Source organism: Balaenoptera physalus (assembly GCF_965194825.1).
Source record: "Balaenoptera physalus genome assembly, chromosome: 10".
In the NCBI taxonomy this organism is placed as follows: domain Eukaryota; kingdom Metazoa; phylum Chordata; class Mammalia; order Artiodactyla; family Balaenopteridae; genus Balaenoptera; species Balaenoptera physalus.
Genome location: NC_138889.1, coordinates 24,917,908 through 24,938,169, shown reverse-complemented (window position 1 = coordinate 24,938,169; position 20,262 = coordinate 24,917,908). Strand labels below are relative to the sequence as shown.

Below are 20,262 nucleotides of genomic sequence, written 5' to 3'. Positions count from 1 at the left end.
TGTCCCAAGGCTTAATTCCTCCTCTCCCAATGAAGATCAACCTCTGCGTAACTACTAAACACAACTGGAGAAGTAAGAGACCTCAGGTGTGCTTCCTAAGTACCCTTAATCTGAATTATCTGTAACACGAGATAATCAAAAGTCCTTTAGAGCACATTTTTACATTTAACTTAAATTTTAGTCATTTATGTGGCTAAGGAGTATTTTAGTCATGTTTTTTAAGTGAAGTTATTCCAAAAGACCTAACAAAACCCTGGCCACTCTGAAGTACTGATAGAATGAAACAAAACAACAGGAGGGCCAACACAAGGGGGAAGGAATCAAAGCCCTGGGTGCAAAATTTAAGGAGACATTCACTCACAAGCTAGTGTACGTGAAGATTCAGCCATTGAGAGTGAGTGCCTCCTTCACTTTTGTACCTTGACTTGCAAGAGCTTTATCTTGATGCCTCTGGGTCAAAAATGTATCACTTATTTTATGATACAATCATGACACAGCTGCAGGTGGTAGAAAACATTGAAGTGAATGGCTATGCAGGTATAAAATCTCATGAAATTTTCTTTTTAAAAAGTTTCTTAGTTTATAGCAATTTATCTGTCAAAAAGGTTGATTCTGAAAAATGTCTGGCTCTGTGGCTGTCTTTTTAGAATCTAGAATCTAGATTAACTAGCTGAAGACCAAGTATCTTTCCAGACAATTATCTTGCCCCCCTCCAAAAGAAGATATTTTACTCTATTATCAATATTTTCAGGTTGATCGACATCATTTAGAACACTATGTACCCCCTTTGTACAGCTATATATTGGTAGGTATTCTCAATTTCTACCAGCTCTTCCTTCTAACTTTATTAAACGTGTTGATGATACTCTAAAATTGTTCTTTTGAATACAAACTCCCTCCACACCACTTTTTATTTTTCTTTTCATATATCCTCCTTTCTCTTCAATTTTTTTCCTTTCTTCTTGGTATCATGAGAAATAGCTTAAGCACCTTCTTGTTAATAAATCATTCTAGCTTCTATTTATTTCTTTCTTTACTGGCCGCATCGCGCGGCACGTGGGATCTTAGTTCCCCTACCAGGGATCTAACCCACGCCCCCCTGCAGTGGAAGCACGGAGTCTTAACCACTGGACCTCCGGGGAAGCCCCTCATTCTAGCTTTTATTGCATTTACTTTACATTTACAGGCGAAATACTTCTGGATTCTTTTGTGTAAACCAGGCAAAATACTCTGACAAGCAAAATCATTAAAAAATACAGTGCATATTAAAATTAAATAACTGTTTCTAATAAAACAACTGGATCAATAGTCATTTTTCATTGACAATATTTATAATATTGAGTGTATATTTTAAAAGTTTAATATATAAAGTTTATATATTAAACTTTTAAATTCTAAAACACTTTAAACACTTATTTATAATGTACTATTACCATATTTTATTTTTTATTTTAAGTGACTAACCATTCTACATGAAGTAACTGTCATTTCATGAGTTTAAAAACTTTGTTTAAAAAAACAAGTTCTTTACTGTACCTTTGTAACAAGCTAACGTAAGGGCACTCTCTTTAAATTCATCGGAATGCGTATTAATGCCAGCCCCATTTTCTAGCAGCAATCTGGCTACTTCCACATGTCCAGCACTTCCAGCTTCCATAAGAGGAGTATGACCATTTTCATTACGGTCCTCAATACTAGCACCGGATTCCAAGAGCACCTTTACAACATCTACATAACCTCCAGCACAAGCATATGTAAGTGCTGTATTGCCTATTTGAATGAAGAAAAACAAAGACATCAACATAAAATACCAAAATAAAACAGAGGTTTATCTAGTATCAAAGACAAAACTGAAATGAGAGACTATAATCTTAATAAATTTAGCTATTACACTTATACATATAATTCTTTTCTTCATTACATTTTATCTTACTGAAATCAACTCCCTATTCGTTCCATTTAAAAATCAGGGTCAAACACATGTGGAAAATCAGATACACTTATCACAATTGTAGAGTTATAAAAGCACTGAGCAATTCTGAAACTAACTTCCCACATGAGGAAAAAGTTACACTGATTCTAACTTTAATCAGAGAAATGTTTCCCAACCTTTAGTTTTTCTTTGGATTATAATTATTCATCATATATAGATATACCTCATACCGTTACTTTTAATCACGTACTGTTTTCACTACAACTTTACACATCAGTTAACTGGTGGCCAAAGTTAAAATAATTTCAAAAACATTCCCTCATAATGATAAAAATCTCCCATGTTACAGGGGAAAAAAAGTTAACTTCTGGGTAAAATAAGAATTCCTAAAACCCCCTCAAACCAGAACATGCAGACCTTTAAAATGATTTAAAATATTTAATAAATTTAAAAATCTTGCATGAAGGAAATGCACCAAATATATTTTCATATATTTTAGAGCTTTTACACAAATCCATCTATGCCCAAATTTGAAAGAAAAAAAAAACTGATTTAGATTAACATTGTCTCTTGTGTAACACAATGTTTTCATAATACTTTCTTTTTCTATAGGCCGCAATTTATTAACACTAGGCAATGACAGACCTGCCTTCTGTTGCATATCCTTCTTATTCTCCCTACCTTCCCTTCCATTTTCCCCTGATAAGTAGGAAACTTGGGTTTGAGAGGTGGAGACCATCCTCTCCACTTCCAAGAGGATGGTCCTTTTAACTGGGCCAGTGTTTAATAGAAAAGAACCAAGGCCAGTTAATAGCACTCATACACAAAACAGGAGAAATTTCATTCAAAAACATTCTATGTACTTTAAGCCTAATGCACAGATATATACAAATGTGCAGCATTGATAACTGCAAAAGCATCACTAATGATCACTTTCATGTGAATTAATTACTATCAGAGGGTGTTAATATTTAAAAACTGAAAAAGAAGTATGCATAACCTGTTGAAGACTGTGCATTGACATCAGCTTTATGAGCTAGCAGCAACTTCACAATTTGGACATGTCCTCCATTAGCAGCAGCCATTAAAGGTGGAATGTCACCTTTGATCCCCCTATCTTCCACATTGGCATGCATTGCCAACAAAACCTTATGAAAGAAAAAGTTGAAAGGATATTAGAAAATGGTATTTTCATCAAAATTTTTTGAACATATATTTATGTTAACACCTACCTAGTCATACTACAGAGCCAATAAGCAAAAGAGCCAATAAACAAAAAAATATATCTAAGAAAACTATTTCTTGAAATGAGCCTGATGGTTGATTTTATTTTATTATTTCCTTAATACACAGTCCAAATTAACACAAAACGATCAAAAAACTGTGAGCTTTATTTTGATAATACAAACCTGTGCAAGCTCATAATATCCAGCAGAACCAGCTAAACAAGGGAGGCTCTCCCCTTCCTCAGTGTGTTCATTTACACTTTGCCCTTCAATGAGTAACTTTCGCACAGCATTTACATCTCCTTCTGAACAGGCTTCTGCCAAACTGCGGCTATTGGGGGAGGAATATTGTAATATCAGGATATAAGAATATAAAAAATTGCCCAGCATAATTGATGATTTTTTGAAATTAATCTGGACAGTAGCGCTAAAAAGAATCATTATTTCAATACGACTCATAACAAAAAGAAAATAAAATGATTCAGTTCACTGAGTTTTTAAAATCTACATATAAAAGTCACTGAATTAAAATGATCCACATTACAAAATGTTTTCAGTCATGTAACTGAAAGATAAAGTCTAATTTACTATAAATAGGGAAAAAATCCAAAATTTTAAAATATAAAATTGTATAGAAAAATCACATGAAGGAAATACAAGTTATAATTACACTTCTGTTTGTTTAGTCACTAGAAAAATTTTATAAGATTTAATGAAATGGCTAAAACTTTTACTAATTATAAACGCCTATCTGAGTTCCTCAATCAAGTAAAGGGAAATCAGATAGGAAAGTTGTGAGCATGTAATTTTGACTAATCTATGAATAACTGAGAAGGAGATTCTTTTTTTGAAGTATTTACTTATGCCATCATGTCTTGGGGAAGTATGAAAAATATCCAGGTAAGGCAAAGGCTTAATTCAAGCAAAAGGAGAGTGCAAAAAGTGGTGGAACAACAGAAAGTTATATTTAGAGTAAAGCATTTGCCCTGTAAATCTTCCAAAAGAATTTCAACTATGGACATTTCTAAAGATTCCTTCACTTGCGGCCACAATTCATTCTTAGAAAAACACTGAATCCAAGTCTCTTCATTAATATTCTCTTTATTTCAAATATACCTCAATTCTTACAACCTCCTCTTAAAACGTGGCCCTGTCACTTCAGGTACTAAAGCCATCATCCATGGATAACCTGTTTTCTACACCCATATTATCACTACCACCCAGTTTTAAGAACATCATCCTTAGCCAAGATTATGGCGACGTCTCCTAAGCAGTCTCCCTGCTGTTACCCTTGCTCTCCTTCAGGCTCTTTTCAGTGAAGGAGCCAGAGAGATCTTGCTTAAAAGGAAGTAGACCTGTCACTCCTCTGCTCAGAATCCTCCACTGGCCTTTAACCTTACCCACAGTAAAAGTCAGAATCCTTGTAAGACCTGTCCAGTGGTAGGATCTCAAACTCCTCCTTTTACTTCTCTGGCTTCATCACCTACTATTCTCACTTACTCTTTCCGCTTTAGCCAAATTGGCTTTCCCGTTTTTCATCAAAAATGCTAATTAAGCTGCAACTCCAAGATTTATGTATCTGCTATCCCTCTGACAAACAAGCTTCTCCCAGGCGCAGCTCACTGCCTTATCTATTTCAGGTCTTTGCTAAAAAGCCACCTTTTAAATGAGGGTTTCCCTGACTACCCTCTTAAAAATGCAACATGATCCCTAACCCCAAACACTGCCTTAGCACTTCCCCATTCAATTTCTTCTGCCCATAATCATTATCACTGTATGCCATACTATATATTTTGTCTACCTGTTAACTGTACTGTCCCCTGCCAAAGTGAAAGTCTCAAATAGCACTTAATAAGTTTGTCTCTTAATTTCCCATTTTATAGGCAATGACAGTCTCTAGACTCAATGTTCTCTATCACCTTTAAGTAAGTTCAGGACAAATCCCTCCCACAAGACATTTCATGTAGAAGAACATACTTTTTCTCCCTTTCGGGTGGTCTCTCATTCTCTCTCTCCCCCTCAGGCACACATCCTCCTTTATTTTCCCATTTGAACTTTCATTCAATTTCCTTAGGTGTGTTAGCTTTAAAAGAGACTTTCAGGAACTACTCTAGCAACAGTTGAACTTCACAACTTCTGAGCAAAGGGTATGTGAAATCTGGCACATGGCACCACACTTAATTAATGTAAAACCTGGCACATAACACCCACTGCGCGCCACTGTTTCTCAAGCTTTGATGAACAAATATGACTGTCACGAACATGGTCTAGTGTTTTGCTGATCACTTTTAGTAGTGTCAGTGCCAAAGAATCTATGACTCTTTATTTTTCTATTCTATTTCCTGCTTGAACTAGCTTTAATATACTCTTCAAGGTGTCTTGCCAGTCCCAGAAGGCACATGAAAAAATATCTGGAGAATATCAATAATATCGTAGGCTAGAAAAACTGAACGTTAACTAAGGAATAGAACTGGAAGTTAACTAAAGAAGGAGAGTCAATCTATGAGAAGGATGGTAAAATAAATTTAATAAAAACAGAAAACTCAGATGAATGAAGACAAACACAGAGTTAAGAGAAACAGCAAATTCACACTCTTGTTAATACTAAAAGATGTTGCATAAAAACACTATTATATAAAAGACAATTCTTGAATGTTATTTTTTATTCTCTAAACTCATATATAAAAGAGTATTCTCGGGCTTCCCTGGTGGCGCAGTGGTTGAGAATCCGCCTGCCAATGCAGGGGACACGGGTTCAGGCTCTGGTCTGGGAGGATCCCACATGCCGCCGAGCAACTAGGCCCGTGAGCCACAATTACTGAGCCTGCGCGTCTGGAGCCTGTGCTCCGCAACAAAAGAGGCTGCGATAGTGAAAGGCCCGCGCACCGCGATGAAGAGTGGTCCCCACTTGCCACAACTAGAGAAAGCCCTCGCACAGAAACGAAGACCCAACACAGCCAAAAATAAATAAATAAATAAATAAATAATTTAAAAAAGAGTATTTTCATTTTTTCAACTATTTAAAGGTAACTGCTAAAATACAGTTGACCCTTGAACAACACGGGGGTTAGGGGTAACCACACTCCACTCAGCTGAAAATCTGCAAATAACTTAAATCAGTCTGCCCTCCATAAATGCAGTTCCTCCATATCTCCATATGCACGTTTCTGCATCCATGGATTCAACCAACCACAGACTGTGCAGCAATGTAGTATTCACCACTGAAAAAAACCTGTGCTGGGAGTTCCCTGGTAGTCTAGTGGTTAGGATTCAGCTTTCACTGCCGTGGCCCGGCTTTAATCCCTGGTCGAGAAACTGAGATCCACAAGCCACGTGGCGTGGACAAAAGAAAAACAAAAAAAAGAAAGAAGAAAAGAAAGAAAAAAAACCTGTGTGTATGTGGACCTGTGTAGTTCAGACCTGTGTTGTTCAAGAGTCAACTGTAAATAAAATGGCTTAATGGCTTCTTTTCAGTTAAAGGCAAAAAAAAAGAAGCCTCTGAAGGGTGAAGACAGTAACATGTATTAATGGTTCTTTTCCAGCTGCTTCCTTGGCATTATATTTTTCATTATACTATCCATAATTGTTTTATATACAAGATGGTGTGATTGTTTTTTATTACATAACATCATCAGAAAAACTTTAAAGGCCAAGTCAGAAAATATTTACTGAGTTCTTACTAAACGTGAAATATTATATAAAAGGAATTATAGGACAAATAAAAATAACATCCCTGGAACTCACTTACATTCAAGTTACAGAAACTAAATCTTTGACGTTTTTGAACATTCATAAAGCAAATAAACAAATAAAAGCCCTGCCCTTTAAAATGGTCAGAACTATGCACATGAAGTAGAAAATGGCATGACTAATTAGAAATCATTTACTTCTTTGTCACCAAAACATTAAAAGAAAACAAAATCTAAATAAGCAAAAGGTCTTTTATAACATATTGGCTAAGAAGTCAGCCTTGTAGTCAGACAGACACTGGTGTCCTGCCTCTGCTACTTGTTACCTATTCAATCTTAAGTTACTTCTTTTCAGCTTTTCATGAGTAAAATGGGAATAAAAACAAAATCCATGCCTAAGGCTTTTCCTGAGTATAAGTAAGATATCACAGGTAAAGTGGTTAGCATAGTGCCAGGCACAAAATACATGCTCAGTAAATGTTAGCTATTTTAATTATTTTTAAGAAAATGTTTTTATACTGATCACAGTGGAAACACACTTACTTGTCCGACTGCCCTGCGTTTGCTGTGCTTTCAGCTCTCATATGGGGAAGCGCAGCAGCAGCTTCATCCAACGCACAACTAACAGATGATGTCAACCTCCGAAGCACTTCAGGATCTGCAAAGGCTTTACCATCAGCCGTAGATAATTTGCCTATTCCTATTCTATTATTTTCACACCAATTCGGATATACCCAAAAGGAGAAACAAAGCAAAATTCAAGTTACTTAACTCTATTTATGTTAAACTCCAAATGATACACTGGACATATATATTGCCTGGCCAGAATCTGCTGGGAAATCCCTATTCTCCAGTTTTCTAGTAGTCTTATTCCTTCCATGTGGCCCATAAGTGCTCAACTCTGTGACTCTCTGCTTCTAGAAATGGGTCGTTGGTCTATGCTGGGACAATCGGGTGTCCTCACTCAGACTTCTGCTGTACGTTTGCAAGAAGAACCTATGCTCAAAGGTTGCTAAATTGTGAGTCATGAGCTATTTGGTCACTTTTATCACCACAAAGAGAAAAAGACTACCCAAAATAAGTCAACATAGAGGAGAGGAGAGCAGAGAAATAGGAAGGAGACAGTTCTGATCAAGTTATATTTGACTCATTGACACCAGTAGTGCCAGAAGCCAGCACCATCCCTATACCTTTGGTAAATGCCCATTTTCGTTTAAGAATGTTTAGTTGGGCTACTACCACTCGTGACCAAAAAATGGCCATATAAGACATTATAGGTTATAGAAAAGATCACCTATCTATGAGTACCTATTTGTTTCAAATTACGACTACAATTTACTACATACACCCAAAATCATGTCTAAAAACACCATAGCTAAAAAATATTCAGAATAGACAAATTTTTTTTAAATTTCAGAAGCAGAAATGGTTAGTTACCATGTACATGAAACACAACTTGTTGCTATTCTACATATCACTATAAAGCAAGCTGATCTCCAACCTTTATTATTCTAAACTCAGTGCTGCTTAATCCAGGCTGCCCATCAGTGGAGCCTTTCAAAAGTACAGACCGCTGAACTCTCCTATATCTAAAGATATAATTCAGTAAGTAAAAGGAAGGCCTAGGGATCTACATACTTTAAAGGCTCTAAGGAGATTCTGACGCACAGCCAGGATTAAGAACCTTTGCTCTAACTTGAAGATAAAACATCTAATGTTATAATGGATATTACAGAACCCCACTACTCAACATGTGGTTCATGAACTACTGATAGAAGCATTACTGTCACTTGGGAGCTTGTTAGAAATGCAGAATCTGAGACCCTAAAATTTACTGATCAATAACCTGCATTTTTAAAAAAAGATCCCCAAGTGATTCAAACCCAATTAAGGTTTAACAAACACTATTAGAGGTTTTAAAACAAACTATTTAACTAAGACAAAGACCAAAAAGATCTCCCAAGTGATAAGAAACATATCTGTACAGATTTCTTTTAATAGTGGAAGGACTCAATAATATATAAGTTTGTATTTGAAGTTTATTTAAAAAAAACTTTATACGCATTTGCTTTTCCTTCTGACAAATCCAAGATATGAAATATTACATCTTATGGAATAAATATGGCAAAAAGCATTTCTGATTTTAGATATTTAGATATAACAAATGTTCAGAGCAGTCAAATTTAGTGTCTGCTACAATCAAGATGTACAAAGGATAAAAAGTCTTAATCTGGTAAGACTGATACCTACTGCATAATCTGTGTCACTAATATTAGAAGCCAACTGTAGTCTGAACGTGCTATAGTAGTATTTATTCAATAAGATATCTGTGGTTAGTTAAGTATCCTAACATTATTGAGACCAATATCACAGATGCATTCTCACATGAGAGAATTAGCTCCAATATTTTAGCCAACTCAGATGGGCTATATAACAGCTATTTGTCAGTGACAAAAAAGAACTAAACAAGAGGATACGTCCGGATCAGAAGAAAGTAATCCCTGTTTTAAAAAAAAATAACATTTAAAATAAAATATTCCACATTAAATTTTTATGAACTTCTCATATCTTCATAAGTAAAGATAACTAGTTTAGTAAAAACAACTAGGAAGTAACCTAAGAAACACATACTAACCTTTCAAATAAATAAACAGTGATTGGAAATGAATTTATCTAGCTACTCTGGATTATGGTGATCTTTTTTACTGGTCTTATTCAATTATTAGATATTAATCAGTGAAGATCAATAAAAGAAAAGATACACGATGACCAAATTATTCTTTCTAAGTTATGACATTTAATCAATTGAACAGAACCATATAATTTCGGAGAAAAGGTGTATTAAATGATTACCTAGATTTCTGATTTCAAGATGATTTTAAGACAATTATTTCCCCCCTTTTTCTTCTCAGAACTTACTCAAAGGAGAACTAAAATACAACAGGAACTCCATCTTTGATAAAACTAGAAGAAATTTGTAAATCAAAGCTAATATTCATGAAGACATAGTAAAGAGGAGATTAACTGACTTAGCAGAACAGAATAAGCAGAAACATAGAAATCAGTGAGAAACAAAGTGATCAGCCCAATAGGACTCAGGAGTTATATGCAGGTTCCAGGTTCAGGGGTGAGGCTTGGGTTGGAAAACAGAGAGACTGGCTGAACACCTGTGAGGAGCAGTCAGACATTTAAGACTCCATCCCAAACTGCACAGCCAGATAATTATTCTCTAAAGAGACTAAGCCAGAAAGACCCTGGGCTAGAAGATATTGGCTATAGATGAGGAAGAGATAATACTAAATTGAAAATGAGGATTAAGTGAACATATGCATGATAAACAGTGAGATCCTTAGCCCCTTTTCTACTCTCAGCTCCCCAAATGCTGGCAGCCAGCATTTATAATTCACTAGACAAAAACAGGCAGATGTGTCTCTCAAGAAATTAAACAGCCACAGAGAAAAGACTTAAAGATATTGACATTTGGGGGTTCTCAAAGAAATGGAGAGGCTTCTGTCCAATCACTGGTAAACTAGGAATTCTAAAATGTTCCCAAGATTACCCAGCTCTGGTGTACACACTCTATATAATCTTTGGGACTGTGAATTGGATAGATTTTATCCCCATGATTAGGTTATGCTATATGGCATAGTTGACCTGAAGATAAGAAGGCTATCTGGGTGGGCCTGACCTTATCACATGACCGCAGGAAGACCAAAGAGATTTCTTTGGCTGGTTGGAGAAAAGGAAATCAGAGATTCAAAGCACAAGGATTCCACATGTGATGCTGATGTGAAGATGGGGGGAATGTGGACGACCTCAAAGAGGTGAGAGCAGTTTCAGCTGACAGTCTGTACGAATATCAGGATCTCAGTCCCACAATTCCAAGGAATTAAATTCTGCTGCCAACAATAATAAACTTGGAAATGGATTTTCTTCTACAGCCTACAGATGAGAACTCAGCTTAGCTGACACCTTGATTGATTGTTAGCTATTATAAAGAAAACGGGGAAAAAAAGGGAATAAACACAGAAATGAGAAAAATGAAGCAACTATTAGCATCCTATCAAAAGGAACTCTACCTCCAAAGTAGCTCCTTTCAGCTGAAATCTACCTTCATGTAGCCTCTTTAAGCCTGGTTCTGCCTCTTCGAACCACAGAAAACAAATATCCCTCTCATATTCAACTTGAGTCTTCTCATCTTCAGGAGAAACATTCCCTGTTCCTCTTATGACATGGTTTCAAATAATTTCACAATCCTCATTTCTCTCAGGTAAACTCCTAAAGCAACATCAAATTTCAGGCAAATGCTAAATTATATCACTGCTACCCTGTACAATTTTCCATACTCAAGGAAAGAACCTTGCGTGTGCCCCTACTATGTTTTCATCTGTATTTGGTCAAGATTCCCTTAATAATCCATTCTAGAATTTTACCCAGGATAGAAATCAAACTTAACCATGAGTCCTTCAAATATCTAGATGCTGTGTTCTGAGATATTTATTGAAAGGATTATCAAACAGCAATAGGTCAGTTTTATGCTATAATGAAATATCAGTTTATATGCACTGAATGTACAGAATCTAGCATTGGTTCAGGGTGCTCAAGCCATGAACAATTAATGTTCACCACAGATTTATGTCCACTTTAGGAAAGTTAAGAAAATATGGTTATTTTAAATGATCATAGAGATTTAGAGTTACTGTTCCCTTATATTTAAGGCATATTACATATCATGATGCTTACTCTTGGTTATGTATATAAACTCTAATTAAAACACTTCCTATGAGCACAATATAATGATGATCCACTTTACAAAAATATAATGATGATTCACTTTACAAGGTTTTAAAAGACAATCTGTGACAAAAAAGTAGAGGGAATTATACACAGTCGATTCTTATTATTCATGGTAGTTATGTTCTGTAAAGTCACTGGGAACACTGAACTAATGAACACTGAACCATTGCTCCAAGGGGAAATACAGGGCTAGGTGCCTGCAAGTCTCTGGCCACAGCATTTGCATTCACCAGTCAATACATAAGCTTGTTTTATGTGTGTTTTTGTTTAAATACAATCTTATTTAATATATTATACTTGATTTATTAACATTGAACTCACAGCCAACAGCACTATAACTCATGCTGAAGAGGCTTATCTAATACACGTATATTCTACAAAAGGCACATCACAGCCTTCTCACATTTAGTAACACTAGATAGCACTTCAGCATTATACTTGGAGGCCATTTGAAATCACCAACAAAAGGCACAAAAATGTGGAAAATGTGGCACTAAGTAGACCATGGAAAGGACACTTGTTTACAGTATGAGAGCTGAAACAAGAAGGCAGAGAGCATCACTTCAGCAGAAAACATGCACGCAGAACAACTCAAAATTTTCACCATTCTGTGCATTTCTATGAAAGACTGAGAAAGCACTATAATTTGGGGGTATAAATACATTTTATAAAGTAGGTGAATTTGCAAAGATGGAATTCAGGACTAATGAAAACTAACTGTATAAGAAGTCTCTGTTTGGACTTCCCTGGTGGCGCAGTGGTTAAGAATCCGCCTGCCAATGCAGGGGACACAGGTTCGAGCCCTGGTCCAGGAAGATCCCACATGCCACAGAGCAACTAAGCCCGTGCACCACAACTACTGAGCCTGTGCTCTAGAGTCCATGTGCCACAACTACTGAAGTCCGCGCGCCTAGAGCCCGTGCTCCACAACAAGAGAAGCCACCGCAATGAGGAGCCCGCACACCGCAACACAGTAGCCCTGCTCGCCGCAACTAGAGAAAGCCCACGCGGAGCAACGGAGACCCAACGCACCCAAAATAAATAAAATTAAAAAAGAAGTCTCTGTTTATAAGGTTTACAACAACCTGTCAATTTTATTCTGGTAATGAAACTATGCTTATATGAAATGTTGCATGTAATGCTCTAGAAAGTAATCCATTCACCTTTATGAATAGTCTTATACTAAATATACAACATCATACATTTATAATAACCGGAGTTTTTAAGAGTTATGTAGAACTTTGGAAAATTAGGCTTATTACATATATAGAGTTTGCAGACTTACCTGCAGCTTCTAGTAAAGCTTCCAGGCTAGCTTGTGTTTCTGGATCTACTGTCCTGAGGTCTGCACCATCAGCAGCACCTGACAAGAGGAACTTGGAAGCCGTTTCCAGCATTGGATTTTCCAAATCCTCCTGATCCAAAATGAAAGACTCCACCTAGAAAACAAATACCAAAAAAAGAAGAAGGGGAGGAATGAAAGGAGAAAAGGAAACTTGGAAGAGAAATAAACAGAAGAAAAAGGAAGAGAAGAGAAAAATATTTTAACATCAAAATCAATGATAAATACAATGCAATCCTGAATAATTTCAATGGGATAGATAAGCCCACAGTTTAAAGGAGAAAATTACATTTGTAGAATAATTTAAGAATGTATTATTCATATCATATGTAGTCTATTTTCTTTTCTTACTGAAATCATATGTATTCTTTTCTATTCTAATTTCATGGGGGAAGGGTAGTGGATGGGAGAGGTTATGAGGTTAATACTTAGACATGAAACCTTTGACTTTGGTAGAGGACCTAAATTAGCTGTTCTTAAATCTTTTGTTCTCAGGACACCTTTATACACCTAGAAAGTACTGTGCTGCTCCCAAGGACTTCATATAAGGGTTATATTTATTAATATTTACCGTATTTGAAATCAAACTACAATATCACATAATCAAAACATTAATATCACTACTGGCTTCATTACAAAAGTTTTTAAGTACTGGAACACTGTCAAGCCCAGGCAAATAAAATTTCCAAAATTCTAGTTTGTGCTTGAAAGCTTAACTTTATCATTGGTGACAAATACTGTTGCTTGTTTCCCTTAAAGGAACAGGCTCACTTCGATCATTTCTGAGAACATTTGCCAAGTGCCCAAGTTTGACAGGCATAGTATGTCTGTCTTTTATATTTTTCCAGCAAAAAAGACATTTCATGAAAAAAAAAGTGGACTATTCACCTCACATCTCAAAAAAGCCCAAGTGCTTTTCCCTCAAACACCACCATACTTTTATATGCCTAAGTGCTTTATGTGTACTTCCCATTTTGTCACACAATAACATTAAAAGGACATGTATTCCAAAGTGGAAATTTCAAAAAATTAATATTTCTTGCTCTATCAAGATTATTCTTCAGGTGAAACTGGCCTTTCATTTTATTTTTTTAACTGTGAGTATATGGCAGTGATAACTAGAATGATACTAGCACAATTTGGTGCCATGGCCTTAAGAGGCCAGCAGTTTTACCTACCACTGCTTTCGTATCATCAGTGCAAATATCAACCCAGTCAAAAGGCAAATAACATATTAGTATTGTGATGAAAACATTTTTGACCTCTTGAACATCCTGAAATGATTTCTGGGAACTTGAGAGGGCTGCAGACCTTACACTGAGACCCACTGATACAGTAACATAGACCAGATTCAATTAAAAGAAATGTAAAGAATTAGAAAAGAGCAACTCTTAAGACATGGGGAAAAGTTTTGTTTTGACATCCCTTGTCATAGTGCTACTTACCAATAGGTATAAAGATATAATTCTTTACAGTTTGCTGATCAAAAGTTGATAATTATTATATAAAAATCACTAACATGATCAGGTGAAATTTATTTCACAAGTCTAAAGTACTTCTAAAACTGTAATAACTAAAATAGATAGAAAAGTTACTAACAACCTGGAACACAATTACCCTCACGCCTAGTATCTAGCTGTCAGAAATAAGATTTTAAAACTTCGGAAATAAAATTCTTAACCAACATAACATCAGAAACTCTATTGTTCCGTCTTTAAAAGTCACCTGTCTAGCAACCAGGCATAAATCCTATATTTAATCTATACATATTTAATATTGAATGTTAAATTTAGGGGGAAATAATATGCTTCTTTCTAAATTTCCGTTAAGCTAATGCAGTTTAATATGAAATAACATTTCAGATTTCTAGTATTTCAAATATAAATAGACACAGAACACTCTGAAAATAATCTCCGTAAATATTTGAAAATTTTCAAAAATTTTGCTATGTATTAACCTTAAATACCTATATGATAGGAGGGAGTTAAGAAAAAGACAATAATATTTTTTTTTGGACTTAAAAAAAATTTATTCCAATCAGAAATACCAAAAGAAACACGTTAACTCTGCTTAAGATCTTCCTCAGGAAAGATTTTTTTAACCAAGTTTCCAATTTCAGTACTATCTTCATGTCAAGTTCAGGTGTCAATGTTCCACTGGCTTTGTAAAAGAAATCTGTCATTTTTCCTTCTTTAAGCTGGTGAACAATTTAAATCTTATCATTATCTTTTTCTTGAAAGATAAAAGAATTCACCTGAAACACCGTCTGGGACTGGTGTTTTGGGGGATGGTAGCTTTTTGATAACTTTCTCAGTTTCTTCCATTGTTAGGTCTGTTAGGTTCTCTCTTCTGGAGGCAACTTTGATAACTGGATTTCCGCTCTCCAGGCGTCCATTTCCCCGGTCTGTGGTAAGGGGGAGGAGAGGGGAGGGGGGGAGGAGAGGGGAGGGTGGCGGACGGGATCGACCAGGCCCCTTCCGTCCCGGACATTCAACGGAGCCAGGGGTCCCGGAATCCCAGACCCCGAGGGGGCAGGCGCCCTTCCGCGGTCCCAACGCCGCTCTCCCGGGCCGCAGGCAAAGCCCGGCCCCTCCCCGCCCCGCTCTCGATGCGCGCCGGGAGGCACCTTCCTTCCCGGGGCGCGCCCAAATGAACGCACTGCCTCCTCAGCCGGAAAGGCTCGTTCCGGCAGTCGGACGGCGCTCCCGGCCCAGCGAGAACCGGCAGCGGGCGGCAGAGCTGGGAGGAAAGAGCTGGGCCCTGCGGCTGCAGGTCCCACTCGGGACGGTGCGCGCGGGAACGGCGGGGCGCACCGGGCGGGGGGGCGGGGGGGACGCACTGCGCTCGCGGAGGTGGGGGGGTGGTGAGTCCTCAACGGCCGCGCCAGAGGGCCTCCTCAGACCCTCCTTCGTGCTTCTACTCACTCCACGCGGAGGCCGGGGGAGCCCCGTGCTTTCCTCTCGGCCGCTTCCTGTACTCACCCATCGCCCCGGGCGCCCGGCTCCACGCCCGGTAGCGACCCGCCTGCAGGCTGGCGAGCTCGCGAGACAATCATTTTTTTAAAACTTTTATTTTTAAAGGCAGTAGTGAAAGCGTAAGTGTTATACATTAGGAAGGGGACTTTTCAGCATGGTTTGGTCATAGACACATGTGATTCAATATTATAGAGTGGTAAAAACTATGTCCTCCTATATTTAACCATGGTCCAGACAATGAGTCTTTCTAGAGAAAAAGTTGCATCCCAATGAAATTTTCTCTGTTAAAATACCTACAATTTTTCAATCCAATGGGAGAAGACAAAAAAAAAAAAAAAAAAAGAGGAAATAATCATGGAAAAATGAACACAGGTTAAAATGAACAGGTGAAAAATTAAATAATGTTTCAGATTAAGGTTTTAGAAAACAAAAGATATCAAAGAGCAGTGCAAAGTGCCAAACCAAAAGTACATATCAAAGGTACTAAAACTGTTTAAAGGAGACAATGCATGCAGAAAGAATATGAAAGGATTTTGACCAAAATAACTAATTGGTATAAGAAAAAAAGAGAAGAAGGAGTGTAGCACTGGTAGACAAACATAAAATTTCTATATGCTAGAATACAGGGTTTACTATAGGAAAAGTCAAAGCTACAAGTTAGATCACAGAAGGTATTAAATTTCAATCAAAAGTGATTTTCTGACACAAGGTCCCCTTATGCCACATTGTATCTTAACTAAGTTTGGTGAAAATTTACTAAGAAAAATGCATGTCAGTCTTTCCATGAGGGATACTAAGTGCAGAAGAAATATGTTTTCTTATTGATTTAAAACGTCTCCATAAAAGTCCTTTTTCTTTGGCCGTGCAGCACAACTTGTGGGATCTTAGATCTCTGACCAGGGATCCAACCCGTGCCCTCAGCAGTGAAAGCCCGGAGTCCTAACCACTGGACCGCCAGGGAATTCCCATCCATAAAAGTTTTCATATTGATTTTTAAAGCCCACTATTCTTGATATGTGAAAAACTTGATAACTTAAAAATCAGTAGATTCAAGTGACTATGAAATTCTATATATAGATTTTTAAAAAGACATTAGGATGAAAGAAAAGAATAGGAAAGGATGTCTATTATATTCTCTCCCACCCCCCAGTTTAAGATTAATGAAGAATAAACTAATTTCAAGGATACTGTTAGGATCTAAAGACCTAGGTACCATTGCTGCTTCATCTGCTACCTGTGAGACCTAAGCAAGTCTCTCAGCCATCTCTAGATGCTTACTCTGCATAATTTTTTCATGAATTTTTCACATGACTTATTATACATATTTACTGTCTTTCTAAACTCCATGGAAATAGGCACTTTGTTTGGAGCACTGATATATATACAGCAACTACAACTATGCTCATCACATTGTCAGGACTCAAATAACTCTTGAATGAATAAAAAGATGGTTTGGGAACCCTTCCCTTTCAGATTCTAAAAGGTTGCAGTGTATTTGGAGAAAGGAGAGGTAGTTACAGAAAATAAATTTAAAGGTATATTTTATATAGAAAAATCAAATATTAGGTAGCAGGTAGGGCAAAATGCTGTCTTCATTGATTTATTAAACACACTTTTATTACAAACAGTCTTTGTACAAGAGATATTGCTGGGGGCTTCCCTGGTGGCGCAGTGGTTGGGAGTCTGCCTGCCAATGCAGGGGACACGGGTTCGAGCCCTGGTCTGGGAGGATCCCGCGTGCCGCGGAGCGACTGGGCCCGTGGGCCACGGCTGCTGAGCCTGCGCGTCTGGAGCCTGTGCTCCGCGACGGGAGAGGCCGCGACGGTGAGAGGCCCGCGCGCCGCGATGAGGGGTGGCCCCCGCTCGCCGCAGCTGGCGAAGGCCCTCGCACAGAAAGGAGGACCCAACACAGCCAAAAATAATTAATTAATTAATTAATTAATTTTTTTAAAAAAAGAGATATTGCTGTTTACTACTATGAGATGTGTAAAATTAAGCCTACTACCTCGGAGCTTATTTCTTTAATGTGAGAGTAAAAGTATACAATAACAATAATACAAGGTAGAAAGTGCATAAGATGAAGAGAGGGGAAGAAAAGAGCCATAGGAGTTCTGAAGAGGAAGCAGAAGAGGACTTCCTCCTTTAACACCAATTCGTCTTTTCCCACCTGGAAAAATTCTTGTGCTACATTACAGAACAAGTAGAGAGACTGATATAAGGGGATGCAGTCTTATAAAAATACAAACATAAGTAACCCTTTATTCAAATGTCAACTAAGTTATGGGCATATACCTCTTTAACATATCCTTAGTTGAGGAAGTTCAGATGAAAAACTAAACTGCATTTTCCCATTGAAACCTAACTCATTTTTATCATATTATTTCTATAGAAAAAAATTCATTTTGAATAATGGCCAAGTTCTGGAACATTAAAAATGGTCTGAATAAGAAATTCACATAAATATTCTGAAACATTTTCCTTAAATGAAATGTATAAATAACTTTCCTGAAGAGGGGAGAGACAGAAGGAAAGGGATGTCCTTACTAAGTTTATTCATCCCTAAGGGAAATAATCTGTCAAAGTTATCAATATTCAAAGCATGACAATTTAAGTTATATCTAAGCTATTTTGGATGTGCTGTTTTGACTAGCTGGATATTTTATGAAATGGTATTTGTGCATCAAATTCTTGTCTAATACAAAGAACCATCAAAATGCAGGGGTCTTAGAAATCACCAGGTTCAATTCATTGCTACAGATGAGAAAACAGAATCACAGGATCCTTATATAGACAGCAAGTTTCTAAAGATCTAACACCAAGAGATCAGTTATCCAATTAACAAGTTCAATATTCTTTCCACCAGAAAAAGAGGCTGTTGTTTGACTCTGCTCTAGAAGAGTTGACTTTAAATTCTATATTTAAGGGATAAAGCTGTCAACACCTGAACCCAATGTTTAATTACTAAAAGTGAGACAACTAAACATTTTATGCCCCTGATTTATGCAACATAAAATACACAGTACCTCCTATGAAGTACTCTTGCCTCCCTGAAATAACTTGCAGTTTATAAAAATTATTAAGGCAAATATCAGGAAAAAGTTAAATCAGGGCTCCTCAATCTTGGCACCACTGACATTTTGAGCCAGATAATTCTTTGTTGTTGGGAGCTGTCCTATATATACACTTCAAGACGTTTAGCAGCATCCCTGGCCTCTACCCACTACATGCCAGTAGCAACCCTATCACAGGTTGTGATACTAAAAATATCTCCAGACATTGCCAAATGTCCCCCTGGAGGAAAAATCAAAAAAAACCCCTGGGGGTGGGAAACTGGGAACCACTGAATTAAACAGAAGCACACAGACTAAACTAAAATCTAGAACATGTTTTAAAAGAGAGAGAGAGACAGTAAAAGGGAAGAACTGTTCTAAATTAAAGAAATTCCAGAGACATAACCATCAAAATAATATAGACCTTATTTAAAATGTTCAAGGAAAATGAAGAAATCTGAATATGAACTGTACATTAAATAGTATAAAGGAATTACTCTGGTTAGGTAAGAAAATGCCCTTATCTTTTAGAGATGCATATTGTAGTATACAGAAATATTGTCAGGAATTTAAAACAAAGTGGTGTGGCAAATTTTTGATAATGGTGATCTGAAAAAGAGATTTATAGAGGCTTTATTTTATTAGTCTCTATACTTTTGTGCACATTAAATCCTTTTAGTTTTTAAAGATTAAAGGTGATGTTTTACTGCAGAGGTTGCTTTTGTTTAAAAAAATTATTTAACGGTAATACTATTCGATTAACAAAGTATTTCTTAACCGGTTTGCAGGGCAGAAATAGAGACACAGATGTAGAGAACAAACATATGAACACCAAGGGGGGAAAGTGGGGGTGGGGTGGTGGTGTGATGAACTGGGAGATTGGGATTGACATGTATACACTAATATATGTAAAACAGATAACTAATAAGAACCTGCTGTATAAAAAAAAATAAAATTCAAAACAAGTATTTTTTACTTTCTCCCCAAAATAAACTTAACACAAATGCTTAACAATAAAAAGCAAGGTCTTTTAACAATGGTCAGAGCTGAATGAAGTTGTTTATGCTATTAATGGTATTCCCAATCCTTGTATACTCAAAACACAAAGTCACATGAAAATGTGGAAATGTAGCGTCATTTGGACCAACTGTGAAAATTAGCATAACATTTCAAACTAACTCCTCTTCAGAACAAATGTATTATCACTGCTATATAAGAGAAGAGCAGTCCATTTGGTAGTGTAATAAACT

At 36.9% G+C, this 20,262-nt stretch overlaps 1 pseudogene across 1 annotated transcript in view; it reads right to left on the bottom strand.

The window, feature by feature from the left end:
- The window catches only part of LOC309636371 (ankyrin repeat domain-containing protein 17-like), a 241,042-nt pseudogene that overhangs the window by 101,235 nt on the left and 119,545 nt on the right, over positions 1–20,262 (bottom strand). Inside the window, exons 3-7 of the transcript XR_014268510.1 lie at positions 12,931–13,084; positions 7,392–7,548; positions 3,343–3,490; positions 2,934–3,081; positions 1,537–1,770 (exon numbers count right to left, since the gene is read on the bottom strand). The product of XR_014268510.1 is annotated as an ankyrin repeat domain-containing protein 17-like (transcript). The remainder of the gene's footprint in view (positions 1–1,536; positions 1,771–2,933; positions 3,082–3,342; positions 3,491–7,391; positions 7,549–12,930; positions 13,085–20,262) is intronic.